Source organism: Parasteatoda tepidariorum, chromosome 4 (assembly GCF_982258835.1).
Source record: "Parasteatoda tepidariorum strain Cologne lab strain chromosome 4, Ptep-v5.0, whole genome shotgun sequence".
NCBI lineage: Eukaryota > Metazoa > Arthropoda > Arachnida > Araneae > Theridiidae > Parasteatoda > Parasteatoda tepidariorum.
This window is the reverse complement of record NC_141758.1, coordinates 33,319,027-33,346,994: the sequence shown is the minus strand read 5'-3', so window position 1 is coordinate 33,346,994 and position 27,968 is coordinate 33,319,027. Positions and strand designations below refer to the sequence as shown.

General features: G+C 29.3%; 1 long non-coding RNA gene across 3 annotated transcripts; it reads left to right on the top strand.

Moving 5' to 3' along the window:
* Positions 1-1,297: 1,297 nt before the first annotated feature.
* On the top strand, positions 1,298-27,968 carry LOC107439818 (uncharacterized). 3 transcript variants are annotated; one of them, XR_011636967.2, is made up of 4 exons: positions 1,298-1,615; positions 2,740-2,860; positions 5,016-5,813; positions 26,854-27,968. It is a non-coding gene; the product is annotated as an uncharacterized LOC107439818 (long non-coding RNA). The 3 variants fall into 3 exon arrangements; XR_011636966.2 differs by having other exon boundaries at positions 1,298-1,795; XR_011636968.2 differs by having other exon boundaries at positions 1,538-1,663.

Here is a 27,968-nt window from a genome sequence, read left to right as displayed (position 1 = left end):
GCTGGTAGCAATAAATTATGAAAGATAAGATGATTGAGAGGATCCTAAATATTTCAGATTAGAGTTAAAAAAATTAAACTTATAAGCATTCAAAAATGAAAAGTATTTAGGTGCACCTAAAAAAAGCAATCACAGGACGTAGCATAAATAATTTATGTAGTTTCATTATAAATATGTTTTGTGATAAAAATTGTTTAAGATTTTTGCCCTATTGTTCAAGTAAACAGCTGAGTTTGAAAATTGAAATGAAATACATGAACAGTAAGAATAATTAATAAGTTCGAAAATAGGTACAACAGTTACAGTTGAAATATCAATATTAAGTTTTATTGTGATAATAATGTTGTTCGACTAACACATTTATTCTTTAAACTAGATTGTATTTAATAATTATTTGCATTTTTTTCCCACGTTTTATTCATTAAAATTGATTAATTCTTACACAGTTGAAAATTCAAATGTAACGTAATCTTTAAAAAAAAAAAATTTCCAATACAAATTTTACAATTTGTTTTCAACTTCAGAAATTCCATTTCCATCCATCTGTACACATGCCACATTTATATCAAAAATAATTTTTCCATTAAGTTTTGTTTTACTGATCACAAAAAAAAATTCCTATTGTCCATATTTTCTTGCTTCTCAGTTACATTCATTATTTTAAAGTTTTGATGTGAAAAAATTCAAAATTGATATACTTTTCTAACAGGTATTTTTGTAATGGAAGTGTTTACATCCTGGCTTAATATTATTGATTATTAATATATTAAGAATTAATATTATTTGATTATGTTTCAGACTTAGGTGCGCCCCCCCCCACAGCAAAAATTATAAATGCACTCAATCTTAGACTAAACACAATTTTTTGAAAAATATTATATGAGACAAGAACACTGTGAAGAGATAATCGGGAATTTATAGTCATTCATTTTATTTTTAATTTATAATCATTCATTTTATTCTAATTTATAAAAATTTATAGGTTTTAATTTAAATTATTTTTATATGAATTAGCAAAGAATTAATAATCGCGATGGAAAGGCGAAATTTAAAAAAGTACATTGTTACTGAGTAACAACATTGAATTCATCTATAGTAGAGTGAATGAAGGGCTACGTTCTGAATGAAGGGCTACGTTCCAAGTATTTGAATAGATTAGATATAATTTTAATGTAAACATAAGTGTTTTACACACAGCTCTTTTCATCAGTCACTAAGTGATAAATTTCTATTACACTCATGTCCATAAATTAAGGATAATGAAGTTCAGGCACAGAAAGAGACAGAAATCAAACAAAGACTTAAAAAAGAATAACCCTATAGTATCTTTAACTTTCCCCAACTTGACAATAATTAGTAACAGGTGTGCCTCTCAAAATCCCCTAACGATGCCTTTTGTTCGCTAGGAGGGTGGATGTCTAGGAATGAGTTTGGAGTGTAATCAAAGCATGACGTAGCAATGTGTCAGACCAATCAACAATTTGTAGTAGGCCGCCTGCGCGCGCAGGAAAGATTCCCCTTCCCCCCTCTTTTTTCTAGGAAGCGAGAACTGTACGTGAACACGCTGTTAGTCGTGAGCGGTGGACCCACCGGCGATTTCAGAGGCCGCCAAAACGTAAATTGCTTTAATTTTTTTTTAAATTCTTCCTTAATAATTGCCTAGGTAATTCAAAATTTTAATGATTAATAATGTTTTTCTAAATTTGATCTCACAAGTAATGGAAAACCCGATAGTTAATTAGTTTGTTTTTTTCCCCCACGTGCACATATTTATTTTTAATTCCCTCCACTCCAGGTATTATTAAATTATTTTTGCCTTATATATCTTTTGTATAATCATGTGTATCTTAATAATTTATCTGCTGATTTTATTTTGAAAAAGTAAATGATTAATGTAACGAAAGTCATATAAAGAAGTAGTGTTGAAAATCAACTCGGGGTATATTTTAATTGTAGCGTTGATGATTTTACATTGATTTTTAAAATGATTTATGATTACTAATTTAATTGTCTCCGAATCTGGTTCTAAAATGATATTTTATTCAAATAAACTTTAGTCAATTAATTTTTAAAAGATAATTAATTGCATAATAATTTAATTTAGCAAAAGTGTATTTTTCTCAAGAGCTTAAAATAAAATTTATTTTTGCACAACGCAATTTAAATAAGATATAATAATTAACAAAATTTAAGATTTAATAATGTTTTTAATGATAATGTTAGATTTAATAATGTTGAACAGCCGTCTCAATTTTGCATTTACGACTACTAATGTTCAACTCCGTAGCCTTTGTAATTTACCTATTAATTATAAAAAAAAAACTCCTGGATCAGTAACCCCAGAGGTATAATTTGTTTTGGGAACATGGATGACTTTGTGACTCGACATATTTAGCGTACGTACACGGGGAGTCTTCCGCCGGCAGGAACCCACGAACTCTTGGACATTGGTCCAGTGCCCTACCAACCAGGCTAACCCTGCTGCCTTCCCTACACTCACTTTTATTAACACAATATTCTTGATTAATTGGAACGGATAAAAAAAATACTTTGTCTAAAATGCATTTAAAGATTATTAGTTAAATTGTTTCTGCGTCAATTAGTCATAATGTAATTCAAGGTAGGGGTAAATCGTAGTTGCCGCAATTTTACTTCAAAAAAATTTTTTTTTTATAATCATTCGGGATAATCTGTCTCGTAATTTCTACATGCTTACTAATAAATCTTTTTTCTATTTAGAAAACTAGTGTATACTTGGTTTAGTGAAAAAGTTGTGTGGAAAATTTATCTGAAATTATATACGATGTATCGTCAGGCCGTTCTGCAAATTCTCCCTAAATGGCATTTTTGGAACAACAGAGTAAGTAGATTTCTACTGTTAAGTAATTTAGGATCTTTGTACTAGTAAACCTAGTAACGATAAGGAAACTGCTCAAGATTGACCTAACTTAAAGAACAGAAAAGAGAGGGGGGGGGGAATTACCGGCCCAACATAAAGGTGCTCTATCAACGCCTTCTATAACTGAAAGCCTCCACACGGTGTTTTCATCGTGTGATAAGAGTCTATGAGGTAATTCCTTGAGGTTTAAATTAGTATGAAAATTCTAAGTAGAAAAATAGATGTTTGCTTGGCTGGGTGGACAGCATGATAGAGAAGTGAAGATCACTATGTCTTGTTTTCGGGAAGTAGAGATCGGAGCAGCTGAACTAGCTCCTCATTCTGTAGTAGTTCTTGCAGTTCTTAGAATATCTGCAGGAATCTGTTTGCTGTATCGGTAACACTCCTGTGCTGCCTCTGCTTCTGAGGTGGTTTTCTCCTTGGCCTGGCACTACAGCCTGAAAAACAGGCCGGGTGTTCTCCATTACAGTTAATGCAGGTGGCCGGAAGACTTCTGGGTTTGGTGCATTGAAATGAGAAGTGAGCTCCAGCACGCTTCATGCATGCAGGATCGTTTTGACAGTTTTTTTGGGTATGGCCAAATTTTCGGCACCGGTCGCATTGCATTTAATAGCGACCTTCTCTAAATCGCTCAATCTGTACTGTAGTAGAGAGGATTTCCTTGATGTTTATGGATTCTCTATTCTCAGGATTATCTGTAAGTAGGATCAGGAAAAGGGGGAGGGGCTTATATCCTTCGCCACGCCTCTTCTTGTACTGATCAACTCTGATTGACCGATGGCTGCTAGTTCCTCTTCCAAGATCGAAATCTTAGAATCTTCTGACAGTCTTTTTATGAGGAGTTTGAGTTTTCTGCAATTTTTTTTGTAGATTTTGTTTCTGTTCTGTGGTCTCATCTGTTGATGGTGCTACAGGTTCCGTGAAGTTGTTAGTAGATGGGATGTCCGTACTCTCTGTAGATTGAGAAGGAGGAATTTTCTTCTTTGGGGGCTCGGATTCCGGTTGTTCCGTGGAATTCTCAGCACTAACATCAGGTGTGGGTGATGGCTCAGGCTGCTCTGATGTGGGTGAATGGTACTGTCTCTGTTTAAACAGTAGTCTTTTCAGGTTCAGGAGGCTCAGTGGTTGTATGAGTCTCTGCAGCAGGCACTTCCTCTATCATCTGAATGGCTGGAAGTGGAATATTCAGGGAGTCTTCTTCAACATCTCTTCTGCGATGAACTTTCTTTCATAAAGGCGTTCGAGGAGAAAGGTCGAGTACGATTCTTGGTGACCTTTGGCAATCTCTTTGTGAGCTCTCAATCTTTATCAAAAGTAGTCCCCATATGAAGACAGCAGGCATACAACCTCCTCTGATTTTCTCTAATCTTTGCGAAATCGAATTCAGTTTCCCGGTGGGTGCGGAAAGTCTTCCCTCCGCGGCCGAATCGGTGAGTAGACATGGCAGTGCAGAGCTTGGTTATAAAACAACCGTACTCAGCGACATCCAATGTTCGAATGAATACAAACCAAGTAGAGAAAGAACCAATTAATATGAAATCTATTAAAAATTGGAAAGTGGTAGCAAATATATGTCTAAAAATTTGTTTAATTTATGAATATAATTGGTTTGCTTTATTTACTTGTCAACCGCTATAGATTCAGTTCTCAAATATATATAATAAATTTCTCTTAAGTATTTTTAAAATAGAATTTGGGTTCATGCGCACAAGTGGTTGGCTTTTTAAGTACTCTGCGCAGACTTCTTATAAGAAACCGTGTGGAGGCTCTATTCAGTGTTATAGTGTTTTCTTCAATGTAACGGCGCTTTCTGCATTGTAATGGCGTTTTATAAATGGAGTTAATATAATTGAACTTTGAAATATAATGGCGCATAAAGGAAGAATTCATACTCGTAATTCATAATTTAATTACTATAATAACGAAATATAAACATTTATAGACTTAAAATAAGGTTATACAAATCTTAACTTTTTCTGAAGGTGTAACTTTGGTTTAAATTTTACAGCTATTTTAATGCGATAAATCTTCCTCGGATAATTCAGGGCAAAAAATATCATTAAACTTTTCATTGACAAGTATTACCAGGTCTTACTTATAATTTTATTCTATATAGGTATGTTTTTCTCATGTTCAACGTAAGAACATTCAGAAGATCTTAGAAGTTATAAAGGAAAACAACAGAGCCCAAAAATTCTGCGGTATTCTCATAAAGGCTAAAGAAGTCACTCAAGAATCTGATTGTATCTCTCTTCACCCTCCCGTAGAAATTTCCCTGAATAAAGATGAGTTAGAAGCTCATTCAATTATCTGTGAGCTAAAAGAAATCATTCATAAAGATAAGCCTGAATATATTCTAATTGATACGATCTTAAAAGCGCTTAGAGATAGCTCTTCTAATGAAACACGTCAGCAGCTTATTTCACTTCTTTTTAGTATTGATACGGTTAATTTCTTGAATCCCAAGAGCCAGAGTTCAAAAGAATACTTGAAATATTTCGTAAGTGATGTTGAATGCTTTTTTAGAAATGCAAATGAGATAAATCCTGATAGGATTTTAGATACCCAAGGAGCTTTAAAAATGGTTGAAAATAGATTATTTAATGATACACCCCAAGATATGTCAAATGTTGTATATTCGTCTTCAATCTCTTATTTGCATTCAATACTGTCCGGTGTAATTTTTGATGAAGGTAATCACTCCGATGATCATAATAGAGAAATCGAAGCTTTAATGTCTGATGCTGTTTCACTAATTTCAACTAGGTTGTTACTACTTCACAGTGCCTCAAAATCTATTATAGAGAAATGTTTATTGGCACGAAGATCTTCACTTGCTATTGACGGACATGATTTTGATTGCGAAGAGTTTTATTTGGAGCAGTTTAGAGATTGCTACTATTTTTTGGACGAGGTAAATATGAACTTTTTTGTAATATTTCTTTAAAAACTGACAATGTTCTTGAACACTGATATTTCGTGTACCCAGTGGCGTGCCAGCCGGGGGGGCAGAAGGGGCAGTCGCCCCCTCTGAAATTTTAGTGAGGGGGCAAACAATATATTTCGCCCCTCCTGAAATTTAAACAATTCGAGAAAATAAAATCAAGTAAAATTCCGAGTAAAAAATAGTCAAAAAATAAAATTTTAGAAAAAAGTAACTTTTTAGTTGAACTTTGTAGCTATTTTCCAAGTAAAAAACCTAATTTTCCTCTGAAATTAAAGTAAGAGGTTATAATAAATATGAAGGCAAGAAATAAATTTAGGTAAAATTGGTAATTTTAGGAAAAAACAATTTTTTTTTTCAATTTTGAAGCTATTTTTCAAATAGAAAACCTTATTGTCTTCTGAAATTTAATAAAAGGGCCTATATTGCGTTTCGCCCCTTCTGAAATTTAGACATTCACAAAAATAAAGTCTATTTAAATTAGTAAACTTAAAGGAAGAAAAAAACTTTTTTCAACTTTGAAGCGATTTTCTAAGAGAAAAACTTTATTTAATTCTGAAATTTAAATGAAGGGTGTGTAATGTACTTCGCCCCTCTTGAAATTTTGCCATTCGTGATAATAATGTCAAGTTAAATTGATAACTTTAGAAAAAAATAACCATTTCTTTTTCAACTTTAAGGTTATTTTCGAAATCAAAAATTACTTATTTTACTGTGAATTTAAATTGAGGGGGCGAATAACGTGCTTCTCCCCTTCTGAAATTTAGCCATTCTTGAAAACATAGTTAAGTTCAATTGGTAATTTCAGAAGACGAAAAAGAACTTTTTCTCAACTTTGAAGTTCTTATAAAAAATATGTAAGAAAAAAAACACTATTTTCTTTCGAAATTCAATTGAGGGGGCGAATAGTGTGCTTCGCCCCTTCTAAAATTAAGCCATTCGTTAAAATAAAATTAAGTTGGTAATTTGGAAGAAAAAAAAGAACTAAAAAAAAAAAAAAAAAACATTTCTTTTTGTCTTAAATTTAATTGAAGAGGCGAATAGTGTACTTAGCCCATTATAAAATTTAGATATTCGTGAGAATGAAGTCAAGTTCAATTGGTAACTTTAGAAAAAAAGATACATTTCTTTTTCTACTTTAAAGCTGTTTTCGAAATTAAAAACTTTATTTTACTGTGAATTGAAATTGAGGGGGCGAATAATGTGCTTCACCCCTTCTGAAATTTTGCCATTCGTGAAAATAAAGTTAAGTTAAATTTGCAATTTTAGAAAGAAAAAAAAGAACCCTTTTTAATTTTTAGTTGTTTTTTTTTTTTTTAAAGCACTATTTTCTTCTGAAGTTTAATTGAGTGATATTTAGACATTAGACCCTTTTTGATATTTAGACATTCATGAGAATGAAGTCAAGTTAAATTGATAACTTTAGGAAAAAAGCACTATTTTTTCCCCTTTAAAGTTATTTTCTAAGTAAAAAACTTTATTTACCTCTGAAATTTAATTGAGGGGTGAAAAATGTGCTTCGCCCCTTCTGAAATTTAGCCATTCGTGAAAATAATGTCAAGTTAAATTGATAACTTTAGAAAAAAAGCCCTATTTTTTTTTCTGCTTTAAAGTTATTTTCGAAATCAAAAAATTTATTTTACTGGGAATTTAAATTAAGGGAGCGAAAAATGTGCTTCGCCCCTTCTGAAATTTAGCCTTTCGTGAAAATAAAGTTAAATTGGTAATTTTAGAAGAAAAAAAAATTCAACTTTAAATATTTTTTTTTTAAATTTTTTTCCTCTAAAATTTAATTGAGGGAGCGAATAGTGTTCTTAGCCACTTCTGAAATTCGGAAATTCGTGAGAATGAAGTCAAGTTAAATTGGTAACTTTTGAAAAAAAGTACTGTTTTTTTTTCTACTTTAAAGCTATTTTTGAAATTAAAACTTTTATTTTCCTCTGAAATTTGATTGAAAGGCGAATAATTTGCTTTGCCCTTATTGAAATTTAAACATTCGTGAAAATAAAATTAAGTTAAATTGGTAATTTCAGAAAAAAAAATTGTCTAAAAAACTTTCTTAAGACAAAGACTTTTTTTTCACGTATAACTTTCTATATAATTAAAAGAAAATCTCATCCCAACTTCATCTCTTTTGCCCTTCCCTGGCGGAAAGAGTAATAAAATGCAACCTTCACTGATAAAAATTGGTTTCAAAGCCACCCCTGACTTTCAACAATTTCCTTTCCACCCACTTTGGCATATAATTCTGGTGGCCAAACCCCCCACAAAGACAGTTATTTGACTCCTCAAAAACAGCCACCTCATGTTACACACTGTGGGTAAAAGTACTTTGCTTCTTAAATTTTCATTTTTATGGCCTTTTGCTCCTTTGTCCTCTTTTTAAAATGTCAGATATCCACAGAAACATATCTTATTTGGATATCTCTTCGTAAATCGTCTCAAACAAGCAATTATCTAGATTTTCTGAGAAAACAGGTGTTTTAAGCTTTTAAGGGATCTAAACTAGGGAGGACTTGTTGATATTTTCTCTGGTCTGGTCTTTTTGTGATGAGACATTTCTTAGACTAACTTAAATAAACGCTCTCTGTTAAAAAAAATTTTTAGCTCTTTTAATTACATAATTTAAGTTATCAATTTCAAAAGAAAGCATATTTTTTTATTTTGTTTAATTGTTTTAAATTATTTGATTGTTTTTTTGTTGTTGTTGTTGTTGTCGTTATTTTTTTTTACATCAATTTGATAAATTAAATAACAAGGAAACGTAAAATAGATATCAAAGGAGGTAAGCAAATGTTTTCATTTCATTAAATTATTTAATGCTTTAATAATTATGCATTTATGTATTATTTGAATTGTTTCAGATAGTTGTTCGTATATCAAATACATTTAAATAGTACATTAGTTCATGATTTTACAGCTTGTTGTTGGTGTATGGATTAGTTTATGTTACGAATTTAATTTTTTTTAATTGTTAAATAATATTTTGAATTCTTTTTACTTTTAAAAACTTTGTTTTTATTCGAAAATGAAATTCAACCTTTAATTTTTTAAGAAAATCCTAGTCAATAAAAAAATAATAAATAAAATACCTTGAAATAAAAAATTTGTTTTCGTATTTTCGATTATTCTTTCAACTTTTAGGAGGTACATTTTAATATCGGTTCCTTAAGATCATCAATGTCTTTATTTTATTGAAATTAAATTTCTTCTGCTCTTTTGGCACAAAAGTGATATTCATTGCAGATTAATATACTAAAAATAAATAAATAAAAATGACCGAAAAACTATTGATTCTAAAAACAGGAAAATAACACGATTGAGAATGCATCATATCAGCTCTGAAAGGTGTTTTTCTTTTTCCTTTTTCTAATTTTTTAAATTTACTATTTTATTTTTATCTTATATGATAACTATTATTATATTATGTATATCATATGATTACGTAGAGCAGAACTCTAACACCAAATCTGTTATACATTTACTCTCTCTCATGTGAAATAAACCAATTAAAAATAAAACATTATACACCAACAATAATTTGTATAAATAAGGATAATTCGCTTAAATAATGATAATTTTTATTTTAATACAAACAAATTAACTACCATTTTTATTTTTAACAATGAAAATGTTGAAAAATTATTTTTTAAGAAAGGTTTATTAAAAATTTTCATAATATTTTATTATTCTCAGTAATAAAAACTTTAATTAAACAAAAAACTTATTTTTAAGAATGGGGCAATATTGGAGTGTAAAACACATTCCGTAACATGGGAGTCAAAAAATTTATCCGCGTAATTTTTGTAGTCTTTTTTTTTTTAATCATGATTTCATAGGATGCTAAAATTGTGTTAATTAACTTTGTGAAAGCTTTTTTCATGAATATTTCTTCCGAATTTAAAGTATTAATTTTCAAAAATTTTAATGCTGAAATTATAAATGCTGTTGATGGAGATTAAAAAATTAATGCGATCAATACTATTGTAATTCATCATTTCTTAAAAATGTGAATATTTCTCTTTATCAATTGAATATTTTTATTTTCCGTTTTAAACATGACAATTACGACTTAAATCCAGATAAATTAAACTGGAACAATATGAGAAAAATACTACACATAAAACTACTTAAATTTCATTTATTTTTCCGCATTTTGTGTTATATTATATGTTATATACGTATTATGTGTTATATATGTATTATGTGTTATATATGTTATATATATGTTATTGTGTTATATTTTTGTTTATTTTATTTTTCTCTTTAAAAATCCGAAGCAAATAAAATTCATTGTCAAGACAAGCCATTAAAAAGAATTTTTTATTTAGGAAAAAAGCTGTATAACCTTTTTCTTTGGTATTATATTTGCTTTGGAATTTCAAATAAATAAATAGTTCCCTGTCATGATTGTTTACTCATATATGACATCGCGAATATTTGCATGCCTTTCTGATCAGAAGTTTCAATAGGCAAATTATTCAAAAAAGAATCTTCTTTAAAATATAGCCATATTTTTAGGTCCCTGTACACACTGGAGTAACGTAACTTTATTTTTAGCTCGATGTTAATTATATAACTGCTGAATATTTTTTTATAGTGGCTTTTTAAAAGGAGAGCAAATGTGATACATAAAACCGTAAAATTCCATCCAATTTCTATAAAACGTGTTGAAAATTTTTAATTTGAAATCAATAAGTAATTTCATTTTTTATAACTATATATTTAAACAGATTCAAGAAGTTTTATGAAATTGACATTTCATGACTTGCATTATAATTAGCTTGTTGACTAGGGATACTTTATTTAAGACTTTTTATGATTACTTTATTTATTTAATTTTAAGTTATGAGGTTCCATTGCCCATAAGTGATATATGCGCCAGTTTTATAAACTTAATTTATACAACAATACAGATATTTACTAAAATTGTCTGAAAAATTAAGTTTGAAAATAATAATAAAGTAATAACTTAGTTAATTAAATTAGCTCCAACTGTTATTATTCTTTTTTTAATTTCACAATATCATTTAATCTAATACATCATATGGTAACCATATTAAATATAGACAGAGCTATACTTTCTTCAAAGTTTGCATTTCATATTAAATCCATTTTTGATTTTATAAAACCTTCGAAATACAATTTTCAGTGTCTGACCTGTTAATTCCATCATACCTGTCTTTCTGTATACCGGATAATAATAATAGTCTGAATCAAAATATTTTGGTTTTATTTGATGGCCTGTAGCCTTAATAGCTTTGTTTAAAAAAAATTTCTTTGATAGACAATATCAATGAAACTTTGGCGTTAAGATTGTTGTTGTTATAAGATTGTTGTTTCATCAATTAACATAAATAACGCACGTCGCATGTCGTTTTTATCATCAGTTCTCAAATTCATTTTATCCAATTTTAAAAGTTCTATAACTAATTTGTTTTTCGTTTAGTTTGCGTAACATAATAAAACTATAACCTATAGTTCAATTAAAAATTAACTTCAGAAATTTTTTTAGAATTTTGAAATTTATGTACAAAAAAAAAGTTATTTCTTATAAAATAATTTCAGAAAGCTAAAAATATGCAAAAATGAATGTAGAAGTATGCACCAAAGAAAAAAATGGGATAATTTATTTTAAGATTTCGTCTGAAAGAGAAAAAAGAAGTCCCTGGGCAAAGTAGAAATTGGGAGCCATCACCGATTTTATAGTTAATACATTCAATGTCAATTTCTCTTCTACTAATCAATTTTCAGGATCTCTTAAAACGAAAATCTTCGCTTAAGTTCCAATTGTTCATGCGATTTCCTGACAATTTTGAGAAATCTCAACTAAAATTATTAATTGTAGCATTTAGAAGAAGCAAACACATATTCATCGTCGACATTGACACCCAAATCTTAAAAAAAAGTTTAAAACATTACTCAATTTTATAAAGAATTATTAAAATAATTGAATATCCATTTAGTAGTAAATTATATTTAGGTTTTTTTGCATCACATTATTTTTACTAGAAAAGCGATAAAAACAAAGATAAAAGAAAGCTATTGTCTTTTCATATTCTAATTGGTCAGCCAAATGTGAAAATTTAAGGAACATGTACAGAAACGGCTAAACCGTGCAAACACAAATTATTATTTTGTTCAAATTTAGAAGTTATTTCGTTACTTGAGTGGTGAGGTTTAGCACTTTCTTGTAATATCTCGCATGCTCACGCACTTTTAATTTTTGATTCTGTGCAGTGCAGGTAATAATTATTTATGTACGTGAACTAGCAAGAGGCTAAAGTTTTCTATTTTGTAGCAAAATCAAACAATGTATTGAGCGTAAATAAATAAATAAACAAAGCGAGCACTCTTAGATCAAACAATCGCATTTTCATAGGACTCAATTCGGATAGTTCGGGAATCTGACTTTAAATATGCGAAATAATTAGTGTAAGGGTAGACGATTTTAAGAGTCAAGAAATTTCCCCCACGAAAACGTACTTGCTTTGAATAAACTTTTTCAATCAACGCATGCAGATTCTTGACCCTTAAAATAATGGGATAGCTGTAATCTGGAAGGAAAAAAAAACAGTTCGACAATTTAGTCAGAGCAGTTAGAGCCTTCTTATGTTTGCGATTTGAATATTTTTGTTATACACAGAGCTGACGATTCTAAGGTTATTCAGTGATGGTCAGTAATCTTTTAATTTATTCCTTTTTTTTGTGCGTCAGACATAGTTTAATGCATTTTTTGCAGGTATACCTGGCTCAGTAATTACGATTTTTGTCTGACATTATTTACTTTCTATATTTAGTCATGTATTATTGAAATGCTTTTTCCGAACATTTTAATTTTCAAACTTCGTAGTTTACTTTGATTATTTGTCAGTTATTTTAAAAAAAAAAAAATTTCGGATTTTTATTTTCTCTATAATAATTTCTATTCCTCTGTCCTTGTTATTTTTCAAACATTTTTAAGCTAAATGGGAATTTTTGTGATTAATTTTGTGACCAGTAACTCTTTATTCTCATTAATAAAATAATAAGTCTTAATAAAAACTATGTTATAATACAAGAAATTTTTAATAAGTACAGCAAATTTTTCAGATTTAGTCTTTGTTTAGTTGTAATATTTTTTTTAGATTTCATTTTTATCGGATTTTTGCCTTTACGCTTATGTTAATGATATTTTTGTTAATTGCTTTTCTATATTTTGTTAGAACATTGTAAATTCTTTAAATATATTTCATTCAATTTATACTTGAAAATTTTTAAATATTTAAAAAGTATATAACATAATTTCCCAATATCATTTGGTTTTTCGAAAGATTCTTTTAAATTTCCATTAGTCTTTTTCGCTCTACAATTTTGTTTCGAATAGCTATAATTCAAAAAATAATATTGCATTGTTAAGTTAAAAAAGCACGTAGCCTCTAATATACAATAAAATTTTTGGTTATAATTTTATAATGTGTTTAGATTATACCTCTGTAAATAAGAAACATATTTAAATATGGCGAGCTGGAAATTAATTCCTTCATTTGTTTTAATTTTTTCATCCCTAGTCCTTTATCAGGAAAACTTAATATGATAAAGTTAATTTTACTTCATTAAATTACTGCACATTTATATGTTTAAAATCGTATTTTTTTTTCTTTGTATACATTTTAAGCTTTACCTTGGAATTAACCAGAAAAATCAGAAGACTTGTTACAATTCAAAGTCATTTTAAAATAAGATTTAATTTTAGAAATCAATCTCTTTTACTCCTTCATTTATTTTAATGTTTTTATACCTTGTGCTTATAATTAAAATTATGATAAAGTTAATTTTCCATTTTTTTTTGTCCATTTTTTTATATTCATGATTAAATTCAAATCTATGCTAGAATCAAAATTTAAATAACAAGTTATTTTTAATTCAATATGTTTTTGAGGAGCGAAAAACCATTCTATGTCATTATGATTAAAATGTATCGACAAAATGTATTGCTCAGCATTAACAAATTTAAAGGAGTAAAATTACAAAATTCATTAATTAAATTTTTTACATTTTAATACACTTTTTTTCTTTTTAATTAGTTTCGGATTGATAAATCATTTTTTGTTAACTAAATTGGTGTGGATGTAATAGTTAAATCATCGTCTTCATAAACAACGGAAATAGTTTAGATAATTACAATTAGACAAATTACAATATTAAAATAATACAACTAACTTTAAAATATTAAATCAAGCAAACTTATGACTTTGCATTGGCTCGCCCCCCCAGTCAAAAAAAAGTTGGCACGCCACTGCGTGTACCGTTTACAGGGGTTAGTCAAGCCTCTGTGAAGCCCCTCGGCAGGGCCGTAACTACGCCGGGGCACCGCCCCGGGGCCCCGACGGTCAAGGGGGCCCCATATGAAGAGACTTTTTTTATTCAAAATAAAGTACTCTAATTATATATTTGTAGGAAAGAAATTGTGTTAAGATAGAGTTGATGAAAATTGTCTTTTTTGTAATTGCGTACCCACTATAACATAAAGGGAAGGGTGAAAAACGGTAAAACACCTTTTCACAAAATATTTCCCTTTCTTAAAAGAACAAACACGCTTTGCAGAGAAGGGGAAAGGCCACAGCTGCATGTAGTTGATTGCGTCAGATCCAGTGGCGTGCCAACCAGGGGGAGGCAGAGGGCCCCTCTAAAATTTAGATAACGGGGCAAACGATGCGTTTCGTCCCTCCTGAAATTTAGACACTCACAAAAATAAAGTCAAGTAAAATCAGTAATTTAAAAAGAAAAAAAAATTTTTCAATTTTGAAGCTATTTTTGAAATAGAAAACTTTATATTCCTCTAACATTTATGTGCCTTGCCTCTTTTGATATTTAGTTATTCGCCAAGACGAAGTCTAGTAAAGTAGGTAATTTTAGAGGGAAAAAAAAAAGCTATTCTTTTTCAGCTTTGAAGATATACATCAAGTTATTCTGTTATAGGCGATTAATATGTTTTTTGACTTTTGGAAAAGTAAAGTAAAAGTAGAAAAAGTATTTTATTTCCAATTTTTACTCTATTTACTTCCGAAATAGTAATGAGGGGCAGGGGGCGAACATAGTGTTTCGCCCCTTCTGAAATTTCAAAGTGCTCAAAAATAATAAAAATTGGTAACTAAAGAAAAAAATGTCATCTTTGAATCTATTTTCCAAATAGAAAGCTTTATTTTCTTCTGAAATAAAAGTGAGGGGGTGAAAAATTTGCTTCTCATCTTCTGAAATTTAGACATTAATAGAATAAAATCAAGTAAAGTTGAAAATTTTAAAGGAAAAAAATTGCTTTGTTTCATAACTTCGACGATATTTTCCAAATAGAAAACTTCATTTTCCTCTTAAATTATAGTAAGGGGATAGAAATATAAAATTATAGTAAGGGGATAGATTTCTTCTGATATAAAGTAAGGGGGGCTAAAATGTTTTTAGTATCTTCAGAAATTTAGACATTTAAAATAATAAAATCCAGTAAAACTGTTAAAAAAAAAAAAAAAAAAACTTTGAAGCTATTTTTAAAAAAGAAAATTTTATTTTCTTCTTAAAGTGAGGGGGTGAAGAATATACTTCACCCCTTCTGAATATCAGACATTCACAAGAATAAAGTCGAGTAAAAATTATATTTAACTCTTATTTTCGACTTTAAAGCTATTTTCCAAATCGAAAACTTTAGCCTCCCCTTCTGAAAATTTGAAATTCGCTACAATAAAGTAAAACAGAATTGAGAATTTCAGAAAAAGAAACTACTTTTTTCCCAATTTAATAGCTATTTTTCAAATTGAAATAGAAATCCCCCCCCCCCCCCAAGAAAAATGCTTCGGTTTTGTTTCAATTTTTTACTACATATTACAACTAATTTATTAAAAAAAATTAAAACAAAAACACGAAAAGAGAAGAAGAGCACATCATAAAAAAACATAACAAGTGTTTAGAAAACTAAAATAAGCACCACTGTTTTGCATCCTGAAAAATGCATTCTACACTGAGACTAATAGATATATTTGAAAGCATCTTTTGACTGTGGGTGGTATGAAGTTGTTAAAACCTTCATATCCCCCACAGAGTTGACCCACAGTTATCTGACTCCTCAAAAAATAGCCATCTCCTTTTACACCATGGGAAAATGACCTTTTCCTTCTTTAAATTGCCTAAATCATTTTTATGACCCTGGGCTCTTTTGTGCTTTTATGAAATGTCATATATTTACAGTACCATCTATATGTCCCTTAAGTTGTCTGAAACTAGCAATTATCTACATGTTCTAGGAAAACGGATGTAAGCTTTTAAGGGATCCAAGGGGATGACTCTCGTTAACATTTACTTAGGTCATTTTGTCAAGAGATTTTTTCTGAGGCAAACGTAAAACGTTGCAGTTAAATTCCAGTTTTTAACTCATTTAATTGCGTCATTTAAATTAACAATTTTTAATTCAGATATAAATTCTGTTACCTTCTGTTTTGTTCAATTTTTGAAATTGAAATTTAACATTAATAATTAAGAGTTTTTAAAATTATTTGCAACTTCATTTTTTCAAACATAAATCGTGATATCAATAATTCCCATTCTTAATAAAAATTTTCTTTGGAAAACAAGAAAACCAAATGTAAATTTATTTATAAGGAGGTAAGTAAATGTTTGCATTAACTCATTTAATACATTTAAATTTTGTATTTATATACTGTTAGAATTCTTTTATAAGAATGGTAGCATAAAAATTGCTTTTCTTTATGTTCGTATTTAAAATTTAATTTGCATAGTACTTTAATTGATAATTTTATTGTTTATTGTGTGCATGAATTTTGTTCTTATTTTATATTTTTTAAATTATTAAGACCTTTAAATTTTTTAAATTGGAACTTCGAATTTTTAGGGTTTTCAACAACCTTGTTTTCATTAAAAAATGAAATGCAATCTTTATTTTATCTAAAAAAAATCATATTTAATTTAATAAAAAAAACGCATTTAATTTAATAAAAAAGCTATGAACATCAGCTTAGAAATCCGTAGCAATTAAAATTCATAACCAAGAGAAACCATTAAAAAGAATTTTTTTTTTTAATTAGCAAATATGCTTTGACTTTTTCTCATTTTTCTTTCATTAAAAAAAATATATATATTGCCCTTCGTCACAAATTTGCCACATATCGTTGGTTCAAAACTAAAACGACACTTCTGCACTATCTTCTCATGTTATTTGAATGAGAAGTGAGTGCAGAAGTGTCGTTTTAGTTTTGAACCATCGATATGATTACAAGGCGTCATGAATACATAGGCCAAATATTCAAGAACGAATTCTTTTCAAAATATAGCTATATTTTCCAGGGACCTGTCCATATTGGAGTAAAGCAACTTTGTTTTTTGTTAATCGATGTATATAGAGAAAGAATTTCTGTATATTTTTTCAATTAGGACTTTTTAAAATGTGGATATATATGCCGATAGAAAAAAAAGTCTATAATTCCTTCAGTTTCCATAACGCGATCAAAAACTTTTAGATTTGAAACTAAAAAATAATTTTTATTATTATAATGGTTTTGTCTTGAAAAGACCTTTCTAACGGTATAGTAACCGGATTCAACAGGTTTATAAAATTGGTATTTTATGATTAGCATTATATTTAGAGGAAAAGGAAGCTACTGTGGACATGCGAGACAAGAGGAGACAACATGAATAGCTTCCCCCTCCCCCCCTAGTCATATTTCCTCGGTGAGATGCCGTAAATTGGTAACATTTATGTGCAGTGAACAAAAAACGTACCACCCTGAATAACTTTTGATTTAATGATCGGATCTTCACGTTCTAGGACTCCATCTTAATAATTCGAGGGTGTGACTTCAAATATGCAAATTAATTAGTGCACGATATTTTATTTTAAGTTACGCAATCAGACACAAAAACATACATTCCCTGAATAAATATAACTTTTGTTCAACAGATTCGATTTTCTAACCCCCGTAATATAGGAGGTAGCTGTAATCTGGGAAATATGGTCCCAATAGTTGGGTCGGGTGGGCTATCCAAAGTTTGGACCCCCAAGTGTTAAGGGAATTGAACAATTTTTGCACACTATTATAAAATTCTTTTATCTAAAGATAATTCCATGCAAAAAATAACTTTTAGTAAATATTTATTATTTTTTTATTTAATAATAGTCTGATGTTGTTGATCATTTACGTCGCACTAGTGCTACACAATAGGCTATTGGCGACGGTCTGGGAAACATCCCTTGAGGTTTGATCCTCTGCAGAGAGGATGGCACCCCCGGTTCGGTAGCCCGGCGACCTGCACGCGAAGTCGAGCACTTAATGGTAGAACAGTTTAACGAGGACCAATACCGCACACCCTCGGTCCCTACGCAGACTGATCCAAGTGGTCATTCACCCGCACACTGACAGCAGCCAGTGATGCTTGACTTTGGTGATCTGCTGGGAGCCGAGTCTTAACGATCAGTCCACTACGGACAATAATAGTCTGAAAAATTTTGAATCGTAAGGCATTTTTTTTTTATCATTTTAAAGTATCTAATTCCACATGGAAAATACAAAATTTGAGCGAAATTGGTTGATTAGTTCTTGAGAAATTGAGTTTTATAAGTACGACTTTTTTAAAATTTAATTTCTCAGGATTAATCGATTTCGCTGAAATTTTGTATTTTGCCATGTGGAAAACTTACAATGTTTTGTTATCCAATTTATATGCGAACAAATAACTTGTTTTCATAAACATATTCTCTAACATAATACATAAATAGCGAAAATGACGATTAGAGATGGAGTACTGAAAGTTTTTGAAAGGACCTCCGCCAAAACTTTTTGCCCCAGGGCCCCGAGGGGTGAAGTTACGGCACTGCCCCTCGGTACATATTTTGCCTCTCTATACAGCATTTTAGTCTTTGTTCACCAGGAGTTGGCCTTCATTACGTGGTACGCGACGATACTATTTTGCTATTTTTGAGAGAAGGATGTGAACAATCCTGAAAAAAGTTGTTAATTTGGCGATCGTATGACAAAATATTTATTTCGCAATCTTTATGTACATTTTTTTAAACATTTCATAAATCTGATGATCTCTTTTGAGAGAATAGTTTGTCCTTTTTAAAACATTTTGCTGGGCACACAGCCGTTTTTAAATTTAAAATATATTTAATAAGATAGACGAAAGGTATAATAGCAGATGATAAAGCGAAGTAAGTGACTTAAAAAGAATTCACTGTTAGTGTTTGGCGTGCATTAACGGTTGTCTCAATTTTAAGCACGGGTATGTTTTTCCCTCTTACTCACGCTGTGAAATGAACTGTATTTTTCTCCACTAAAATCTGTTATCAATTTTTAAACTTCTGTAAAAATAAAGCAAAGCGGAGTTCCATGTTATCGTTTATTCAAAACCAAGAAGCGAAAGCTACAGAAAATGAAATTGTTGCGCTAATGGGATAATAAATTGAAATATCAATGCGAACCTCTGATTGGATGAAAACAAACTGAAATAGAGGGGGGGGGGGAGTTGAGAATCGAATCAATGATTCAATGTACTGTTTGCTTCTCTTAGCATTAATTGAATCATTAAGCCAAATGAATCGATTCTTTTGAGCTGTATCCTATCTCTTAACTTTAATATTGACTCAAAGAGTTAATTTTTGTGTCGATTTTTTATACTTTAACATGGCAGTATTTAAATGATTCTTTAAGCTGGTTGTTTGACTCATTTGAGCAATTTTATATCTTTTAACATTGAAAAAACTGTTTTGTGACGCGATTCTTTTCAGTATTATCTTATCCTCTAACACTAATGGGTTCTTATGGGGATTAAGAAGAGAGGCAAGTCATTTTTAGAAAAAAATTGTTGAATATTCAATTCACATCTTAATGTTTTCAATTATAAATATAAGTGTATAACCAGTAATTATGTTACACAGCAATTGATTGACAGTTACCAGTAATTATGTTTCAATATTTACTGGTCATTCCATGTCAGTTCATCCAGCCATGGCACCCACCGTCGCAGATTTTGATAAAAATTTGTACACTTATAGAGTTTTTTGTGCTGATTTCAAAAATATCAATTATATTTAAATCGGTTAATGGGTTTAAAAGTTATAAGAATTTATATTTTTGCCAAAATGGCTCATTTGCCGCCATTTTGATTCATACATCAAAGGGTATTAATGATTGTAACTGACCTTATATTTGTCATAGAACAATATATATTTTTTTTTCAAAATAAAGTAATCTGTCATACAAACACTTTTTTTTGCAAATAAGTATCTTACTTATTTAGTAAATGGGTCTGTTTTGCAGTTTTTTGATCAACGGAGTTGAGTAACTTCAGGAGATTATTTCTGGCAACTCGCCCCCTTCAATTTCAAAAATATTTTATTCAAAGATAGTTGAAAACAGGGGTGAAAGCGAGACGGAAAAGAGGAAAGGCTGGTAGTAAAACCATTTCAGTTATAGCTAGTTTTGGGGAGGAGTTTACTTATTCTTTTTTAAATTTTTCAACAATATCTGCTTTATCTTGGAAAAGAAGCAGTTTTATATATATGCCAGAATTATAAAAGAAATCTTGATTGTTACAGATATTTCATTTTTTTCGAAAAAAATGCTGGAATGAAATGTTTTACGTACCAGGTTTTTCTCTTTTCCGTCTTGCTATATAAAGGCTTTCACCCATGGTTGAAAGTGCAAACTAACATTGGATATAAAAAATTTTATGGGCGATTCACTCACTTTTTAAAAAAAAATATTTTTCTTGGAAATTATTATGCATTAAAAGTACTGGCAGTTAGATAATTTATAGTCCTTATGTAACTAGGGTATAATAAAATTATATAAAAAAACGTGGATGATAGAAAAATATGTAAAATAAAGTAATCATTTATTAAATTATTTTTTCTTCTTCCTTTGAGTCCCCCCCCCCCCTCAAAAAAGAAAGGAAGAAAGGAAAAAAATTGAGACTGAACAAGACAAACACAATTTCTGGCCAGGAATTGCTGAAATTTGCAATTTAGCTCTGTATGTTTTAGCCTGATATACACTTATGACATGAAGGGAGACTTTCTTGGTCTTATTGGAAGGAGAATCAAATAAGTCACAATTTTTTTATATAGGGTGACCTGGGATAATTCCTGATCAAAAAATGCAAACATCTATTTTGTGAAAAAACTATTCAAGATAGAATTTCAATATTTACTGGAAGTTTGAGACTATATGAGATGAGTCCTATGCTACCTTCTTTTGTTTGAAAATCTAATTAGAATTTAAAAGATTTTAAATTTTTAGTGATCAGGAATTGATCATTTCTGGGGTAATTCCTGATCACTTGTGGGGAAAATTACTGATCACCAGTTTTTATAGTAAAGGGGTTGTTTAAAAATAATTATACAATGGTAATTAACAAATAAGACATCAAGGTCAAACAAATAAACCAAAGAGATGTTTAAGCAGCTAATAAAACGATTTATTTAAAAGCAAAGAAGGGAGACTTAGATTAACACTTTAAATTTTCCAAAAATCTTTGCATCGTGCCATACATTTTAGGCAGGGGTGAAAGCGAGACGGAAAAGAGGAAAGGCTGGTAGTAAAACCATTTCAGTTATAGCTAATTTTGGGGAGGAGTTTACTTATTCTTTTTTTAAATGTTTCAACAATATCTACTATATTTTGGAAAAGAAGCAGTTTTATATATATGCCAGAATTATAAAAGAAATCTTGATAGTTATATATACATTTCATTTTTTTTTTTTCGAAAAAAATGCTGGAATGAAATGTTTTACGTACCAAGTTTTTCTCTTTTCCGTCTTGCTATATAAGGGCTTTCACCCATGATTTTAGGCAAGCAGCCAACTCATTCTCATGTTCTGTTGGATTATAAGAAAGAGTTCCCACATAAGTTACTTTTGCTGAATTTTTTAACTTCATTAAGTGAGAGTGTAAAGTTAAGTAAGGTATGTCAACAGCTCTGACAGCAGCTCTCACACTGAAATTTCATTTTCAATCATTAAAAGAAATTCTCTAATTTTGCTTTCTAGAAGCTTAGTATCTTTTTTAGTCTTATAATTTCTCACCATATTCATATTAGGCAAATTTATAAACTTAAAAATTATTCTAACAATGTACACACATAAAATTAAGATAGAAGCAAGGTAAGGCAAATCAGAACACATTTGTCTTGTATACAGTTGAAAACAAATTTTGTGATTGCCTTTGAAATATATTTTAATGGTTGTTCCACTTAATAAATATGAACTGCCATTTAAGAAAAGACAATTAGCTATTTTTAATACTATTCATAAAAAGAAAAGACAATGATTAGGAATTACCCCAGTGATCAATAGCTACCCCATGGGGGCAACATTTGATATAGTTTCCTGTAATTAATTATAATGCTTACAGTAGATGTGAAACAATTAAACAAAAGCTTACACTATTTTTATATCAAAGAAAAAGAAAGTAACTCAAAGTATTTATTATTAAGAGAAGGAGGGGATCTTTGCAGAAATGTGCACATTTTGAAACCCATCTTTAAAATGGAAAATACAGAAAGCAGTTTAAAAGAAACTTATTTTGTTAGATTAAACAAGAAACTATAATTAAGTAAATGTAGTTATACTTTAGTAAAATGTACAAGCATTCTTGTCTATGTCTCAAATTTAAAAAAAAAAAATTTAAAATAAAACTTAGGTGATCATTATTTACCCCAGAAACAGAGTGATCGTGAATTTCCCCGGGTCACCCTATATATTTCATACTGATACAATACATACTCCTTATGTATGAGGCATATAGTTGAACTTTCTTTAAAATCTAAATTGCTCCTAAATGAAATAAGTTATATATTCTCTGAAGAAAGTTCTAAAATCTTCTATGAGTTTAAACTGCACTTAAAATCTTTCAAAGTTAATCCAATACTATATACATACCAGCCAACTTTTACGCATTTGGCGTAAAATTTTATTTCTGTATTTAAAGTGGTAGTAAAATGTATGCTTTCTATATTTTCCTTGCATTTATAAACTTAATTCATAATCTTTTTGATCCACTACTATTTTAAAAAAAATTAATCCTATATATTAATATGTAATACTGTTTTGTAAGTCCGCATAAGCTTGTTAAAAATACAGCGTAAGTTTCTGCCTAAAATTGTAATTTAAATTCCATTTTACTACCACTGGGGAAAATCATCCTCGAAAGGATTAAAAGTTGGCAGGTATGTATATAATACTTGAGTTTTCATAATAAAACTCGTTTTTAAATATCAAATTGATACATTTGAAAACTTATTTATTTCTGTTCTGTTCTAAATAAATGTAAGAAATACAATTTTACTGATTTGAAAGAAAATAAATTTTACATGACACTCAATTCTGATTGAAACAAACAGAAATGTTCTGGCAGATGATACGTTCTGATTAGTCAAATTTTTTTTTGGGAAGGTAGGGATGGAATGTGTCAATAGTTTTCAGTATTTTTTTTTTTCTATTCAGAAGTTTTTTTTTAAAAAAATTGGATGTTTATAATATTAATAAAAGTTTTTGAGAATAAAAAGGGCCTGCAGGTATTAGTGATGAAATAAGAGCATGCAAATTATCTTATAGTTAGTGATATAAAATCATTTCATTTCAATATAATTATAATAAATAGTTTAACTTTATCAGTGTTTCAAATGAAATTTTTTAGGAGTATCTCATTACCATAACAATCATTGTGACAAATAAAGGGATAAAATTAACTTCAAGTATTCATAATTTGGTCTTCAATTACATTTTAGAATCAAACAAAATGTTTGAATTAAATTAAAGTGTACAATGATTTTCTCCTTCCATAAGGATCAAAGTTAGTTCAATTAAAAAAAATTTTGAATGGGTGCTTTTTATTATTTGGTATCGCCCTCTACTCTTTCAGAGAAACTTTTATTTATATTTTTTTAGATTCTGATCCCTCTCATTTACCAAAGCTATATGATTCTGGATAAATTTATTTGCAAAAAAGGTGAAATTTTGTTCATTCCAAAATTTTGTCCTTTCGTTTCTTTTTTGAGGGCTCAAAGAAAGAAAAAAAAATCATTTAATAAATGATTGCTTTATTTTACACATTTTTCTACCATTCACATTTTTTTATATAATTTTATTATACTCTAGTTATAATTAAGGACTATAAATCATCAAACTACCAGTACTTTTAACGCATAATGATTCATAAGAAAAATATATTTTTTTAAAAAGTGAGTAAACCGCCCATCAAAATTTTTATATCAGATGTTAGTTTGCACTTTCAACTATCTTTGAATGAAATATTTTGGAAATTGAAGGGGGCGAGTTGCCAGAAATAATCTCCTGAAGTTACTCAACTCCATTGATCAAAAAGCTGCAAAACAGACCCATTTACTTAAGTAGGTAAGATACTTATTTGCAAAAAAAGTGTTTAAATGGCAGATTACTTTATTCTGAACGAAATTAAAAAAAAATTATTGCTCTATGACAAATATAAGGTAACAATCATTAATAGCCTTTGATGTATGAATCAAAATGGCAGCAAATGTGCCATTTTGGCAAAAATACAAATGCTTATAACTTTTAAACCCCTTCACTGATTTAAATATAATTGATATTTTTGAAATCAGCAAAAAAAATTCTATAAGTGTACAAATTTTCATCAAAATCTGAGATGGTGGGTGCCATTTTTGTAAAATCCTGTATGATTTGACATGGAATGACCCAGAAAATATATATATATATTTAAATTTTTTTAAGGGGTGGGATGAGGCAACTTTTAAAATCTCTTTATGTAGGAGATCAGTTAAATGTCATATAATTGTTTTTCTGTACTGTAGTTTGTCATTTGAAAATAAAGTTCAAATTGACAAATAAATTATGATAAATTTTCATAGCTTCGTAAATTAGTAAAAAAAAAATTTATTTTAATAAAAAGAAATGTGTCGGTATGTGGTTTTATCAATGCATTTTTGTTGTCTTAAAGCGAAATTTTAATTGGGTTGTGCAGGTACGGAATTTCCCCACCAGTCTTGGAGAAATGGGTGCCCCGGACTAATATGGATCGATTAAAAAGAATTGGTTGTTCGGATTTTGAATCTATTATTTTTAATTACGCTTATTTTGATTATTAAAAAGGTTTTTTTATCAAATTGAAAACAACAATTGAATATATATATATAAATATATATATATACCCCGTGGCAGAATTACGAATTATGGCTACATTGTCGCAGAACGTTATACAGAGTTTTTGCGGAAAGATTTTTCATTTGGGAAAGGAGAAATTTTAGTTTTCTTTTCTGCATAATTTGTTGAAAAAAAATTTTTTTTCTGCAGAATTTTTTTTCAAAGATGTTTTTTGGTGAATCAAAGAGGAAAAAATAATCATGATTTTTCTATTCTCATTTGAGATTTGTAAAAAAAAAAAAAAAATATCTGTAGAGAGTGGCTTCTGCTAGAAAATTTCAAAATAATAATCTAAAATAAAAATTTTAGAAATCGGAAAGTTTAACAGATAGTTTATGCTAAAAATAATGTTCTTTCTTTCTTTTTTTTTTTTTTTTTTCCTGTTAAGAACTCTATATTTTGCATACACTTATTTGAGTATCTCTTTTTTAAAGAGTCCTATTTGTGTGATTCGTAATCTTTATTTTGGGGGGTTACTGCACAGAGTTAACGAATTTTAATTTATGAGCGAATTTTAATTTATTATAGTTTAATCTATTTACGAATTGTAATTTGTGTAATGACTTACAAAATTCGAAAAAGGAAATAATTAGTGCATTTTTCCTCCTATAAAATGCGAGATTATCACGTATAATATTAGAACTAAAAAAAATATGACTTTTACAATTAAAAATTTTTATGCATTTTTATTCTATACTTTCTTCTGTAAACATAACGTTTCTGTTGCTTAAAATTAGTAATTGTTACAATTAAAAGTAGCTTAAAGCTAATTATTAGTGCTAGGGAAGTTTATCGCAGAAACATATATATAGGACACAGAATATATATATATATATATATATAAATATATCAATTAAGCAACTACAAAATAATTTTGTAATTACCCCCATAGACAGAGCTAACAATAATTATGCAATCTTCTGTCAAAAATTCTATGTTGAACATCTAAATACGGAGTTAAAAAAAAGTAAAAGTTTTAAACTTCGTAATTTAAATAATAATATTGTCATTAAAATTTTTTTAGCTTTATATAAGAGATTAAAAATTAAAACTAGCAATATAAAATTTCTTTACTTAAATATCAGTCCTAAATTTCATAAAATTACTATAAATTTCAGAACAGTCACATGTGGTTCTAATACTTGCCTAATTAAACTTGGCACCTTTTTCTTTAACTACTTAAATACTCATGACGAATGGCTATGGACATGCGCAATATCACTCCCACTGGACATGTGCAATATCAAGTTCCATCTACAGCAGGAAAATCCTCATACATTTGAGGGTGAATGTGTAAAGGCATTGATGATTGATTATATTTAAAACTAAACACCCCCTATAATGCCCCTACATTACCTGAACACCAATTTCTTATCTTCAATACATAAAATTTTTTCACATTCCTAATGCTTATAAGGTGTCAAAGCCTTTGTAAGTATTCGCGATAGTAACGCTCGATTACGCCATCTGGAGAGAGAACCGGTTCCATGTTTTTACCCTTCCCTCTCCTCCTCTTTTCAATTATGTAGGAATGTGTGTACTACGTTTTGTTTCTTTTTCTTATTATTTTTCGTATTTAATCATTCGAAGTATTTTTTCAAATTTCTATTTCTCTTTCTTTTAAAATCACATTTTTTATAGCCATAAAATCTTGAGAAATTAATTTTTGACATGCTCAAATTGCGACAAAATTATTTATTTCCTCGAAATAAGTTTTTCAGTTCTTAACTTAAATATTTTTCACAAAATTTCAAAACACCACTCCAACGAAGAAAATCTGTAATTTTGACTGTCGTTATTTTTAGACTATATTTTGTTTCTTTTTAGGTGCCTTTTTATTATATGTCAAGAAAAGAGAGACTACTGCAGCACTTGAAAGACACTAAGAGTAGTAATAATGCCTGGGAGTTTTGTGCATTGCTTAACTCTATAAATAAACTTAAATCGAATAAGTATACTCTTAGCAATGTTTTAATTATGCATCGTCTAAAAGACATAATTCCGACTGAAATACTTAATTCGGTTACCGATACGAATACAAAATCTTTAAAAAGTGATTTAATTATGAATCGTCTGAAAGACATAATTCATACTGAAGAACCTGAATATAACATAAATAAATTTATCTTGATGTCCCTAAAGAATAGAAGTCATGACTTAAGAGAAGTGAGTGAGTTTATATCTCGATCTCTTTTGGACATTGATCATTTTGACTGTGGAAAACAGAATTCAGAAGAATATTTAATGCATTTCATACAAGAATTCGAACGTCTTATTAATTTGTATGGTTCTAGTCTTAATAATTTTTACGGTTATAATTTGCGTGACAGAGACTTTAAAGCTTTAGAAGAAGTTGCTTTTACTTTATTGCATATTGCAAAGAGCTGTACAGCAGACCTTCTAAGAGCATTACGACATAAATACCAATTGCATTTCTTCGACGAAGAGAAGAAAAAAATTGGATTTTTGATGGCAGAGGCTATTACACCTATTGAAAATCATTTACATAGAACCAGTGGTATTCTAACGCCCTGTAAGATAAAAAGTTTTTTGTTGTTACGAAGATCCTCCCTTCAGTATCTCAGAGATTTTTTTGAGTCATTTCCTGTTGATGAAACTCCATTAAAACTTTTTGATATGAACAGGATAGATTTGTGCATCGAGGTATTGGATAGGGATATTGATAATATGTGTAAAAATGCTGAATTTTGGGCTGAAATGGAACATGAGGAAGATGAGGATGGTAACATCAGCGATTACGAGGAACACGATGACCTCGAAGAGGATGGCGCATCTACAATGCCTGAATCACATGTGTGGTGGGCTAAGTGTTCTCAAACACTAAATCGTATAGGGATTAATTAATTTCTTAATCAACTTTGTTATTTCTCTTGAGCTGTAATATGACATTCTAATAAAAAAAATTTCTGTATGTAACAATA